Raw genomic sequence first — 3,364 nt, forward strand, 5'->3', positions numbered from 1 at the left:
AATAACATGGCACCAGACAAACATATCAACAGAATAGTCTGAGAAACTTTCAATTTACTAAGATCAATGAAAGTGGCATTTTACTACTTGGATGAAGAAATGGTACAGAAAATACTAGTTACATTGATAAGACCAAGATTGGGGTATGCTGCAACACTATGGACACCCAGTACTAAAAATAACATAAATTAGAAAGAATTCAAAGAACAATGACAAAGATGGCACCAACACTCTTCAAATTGACATATGAACAAAGATTGTCCAAACTGAACTACCAACCCTGGAACAAAGAAGAGAGGAGATCTACTAATCATATACAGAATTATGAAAAGGATGGAAATCCTTGATAGAGATGATTTATTAAAGAGGGATAAAAGAAAAACAAGAGGACATGAAAAGAAACTTAAAAAGGATAGTTACAGAAGAGGTCTGAAAAAGAATAGCTTCCCACACAGAGTGTCTGGAACAAATTTAATGAGGAAACAGTAAGTGAAAAAACTATACAAGAATTTAAGATCAAACTGGATACTGAAAGATACAAAAACGAGTCACTATGAGCATAGTTCTCTTCCTGCAAAATACAACTAGGTAAATACATCTAGGTAAAAAATACACATACATGAATTTAAGAACAAACTGTATGTTGCGAGATACAAAGATGGAACACCATGAGCATAGCTCCCCTTCCCATAGAATAGAACTAGGTAAATACACACACATATATATATATATATAGGCAGGGGTTTAGAGTTGGTGAGTGTTGATGTCATTACACAAATAGCTGAGTCAGGAGATTTTATTTAGCCGTCTTTCTCACAGCATTCACTTTCATTGATAGTTCCCAATCCACTCCCTTTACCCTCTCCTCTCTACCTAATTTGTCTATTTGCACTCTTTTCACATCCATCCAAAACATGTTATTATTATTATTATTATTATTATTATTATTATTTTTTTTTTTTTTTTTTTTTTTTTTTTTTTTCAAAACTTAGTGAAACTGTACCCCATCTCATCTGCTTTTTTATTGGCCTCCCACATTGTGCATTTAACTTCCATTCTCTATAGTTTGTGCCTCTCATATGCTTCTCATTTCTTCCTTGCTCATTCCTCGTATGCATTCTTTGGCCACCACTGCCCTCACATCTTCACTCCACCATTTACTGCCTTTGCCCTCACCAATCCTTATTTCACAAACTGTCTTTGCATATTTTAGTACTTCCTCCTTGAAACATGTCCACCCTTCCCATATTCTCACTTCTCCTTCTTAATTCTTTCACTGCATTCCGTACCTCTCATCTTCACCTGGTATTCATGCTCTCTCCCCTTCATACTCAAGTTGCTCACTTTGAGCACCTGTCTACCTCCTTCCCCTCTTTTCTTTCTCCACTTTACATTCACTTGAAGATATGTGTGGGTAAAAGTAGGGTGGTGTGTTTTGTAGAGATTGGCAAATCTAGTAGTAATTTATTTCATTTAGAGGTGAAATGGACAAACTACTGATTGGGGTCCTATTAGTTATTCAAAACCCAAGCCTTAGCCCCCTTTCAACTATATAAGATTGTCAACCATTATTGAGAACAAAACATGGAAAATACCACTGTGTTAAAATATAAACTGGAAGTGACATTTTTATACTGAACTTGTAATTTAGCAGTATACATAAATTGTTTTAGAACTGAGGATTTTCTTAGCATTAACCTTGCATTATTCCTATTTTTGTTATATAGCCTTCCCTCTAGTATTTTTTTCTACACATTTCCTTAAGTGATGCAATTCCATTTGACTTAGAGGAAGAAAGGCAGAGACTAATAAAATACCACTGATTGATTTTTAATCACAGGGTCCCTAGGAGCTCAGCAGCATCCAGAAAGCTGACAACAGCCACTGTCCAGACCCATAGATATATTTGTGTAATTCTTGTGTAATTCTTGGGTGAAGGAACAGAACAGGGTATCATCCCATAGTGTTGTACCTCTTCTGGAAGTGAGGAAAAATGAAGGTTTTTCATTTGGAAGTTCTCTAGTTCACAGATAGCAGTGGCACACATACAACCACCATCAGTTTATAAAGTAAGAAGGTAACTTAAGACTTCTGACAGTTTTGGTGCAATGAAACCCTTAGTAGATTCTCATGCTTAGCCCCAAGTAATATATTTAACTAAGAGGCTCCAGTTTCAAGTGGGTCAAATGATCACAATTTGTTCAACCCAGTCATATGTTAAAAGTTATGGGTATATTGTAAACGCTTAGAAAAGCACTTAACTGTTTATTATTCTTCAAAGGCACAATATACTTGACACACATAAGTTAATGTTCAGACAGTAATATACACAACCACCGTGGCTCCACCATGACTGACTTGCAATGGCGTGGCTTCCACCTTAGCGCAGGAAAAACTCTCAGGCCCAGCAACTGAACTTTGTTATACATGCAAATTAAGTACAAATTATACAATAAATCAAATAAAAAAATTCCTATCATACATTGCATTGTACATTCAATCAAAAACAACACAAGATGCACAATAACAAATATTTATATTTTAACACTCCTTCTCAGATTGTATTGTTTTTGTAAATTCTATTCATTCACTTTTTGTTCAGTCATTCCCATCCCTTTTCTAAATTTTTTAAACTTATCCACAGGGAGTGCCTTGGTTAATATATCAGCCAACATATTATCACTTGGACAATGTTTCACATCAATGGTTTTGTAATTGATCAACTCTCTCACAAAATGAAACATTATATCAATATGTTTAGTATAAGAATGATCTTTCTGATTCTTTGCAAGGACTATAGCAGACTGATTATCCTCAAAGATAGTTATAGGACTTTGACAATCGTGTTTCAAGTCCATTAGCAAAGATTTAAGCCAAACAGCTTCCTGTGCTGCACCAGATAGTGCTACATATTCAGCTTCAGCAGTTGAGAATGCTTGTTTGAATGCCAAGAAATCAGTCCACCAGTCCTGATGTGGATTTACGGTCAGATTGATCACCAGCCCAGTCAGCATCAGCATCAGCAAAACCTACACATTCATTTACATCATCATTAGCATAGAGCAGTCCAACTGTAATGGTTCCTTTGAGATATCTGAAGATCCTGTTAACTGCTGATGACCAATGCTGTTAATAAGGTTTATTACAATACTTTGCAACATTACATACTGCATATGAAATGTCTGGTCTGGTTTTTGTGGACAAAAATAACAAACTGCCAACTGCAGATTGATAGTAGTATCAAAGAGATCTGATTCATCATAGTCTTTTAAAAGAACATTGCTTACATCACATGGAGTGGATACAGGCTTACAGTCACCAAAGCCAAACTTGTTAAGAGCACTCTTGATAAATCCAGATTAAT

This window comes from Oratosquilla oratoria, chromosome 2 (genome assembly GCF_046742065.1).
Source record: "Oratosquilla oratoria isolate Oo_2021 chromosome 2, ASM4674206v1, whole genome shotgun sequence".
Taxonomy (NCBI): domain Eukaryota; kingdom Metazoa; phylum Arthropoda; class Malacostraca; order Stomatopoda; family Squillidae; genus Oratosquilla; species Oratosquilla oratoria.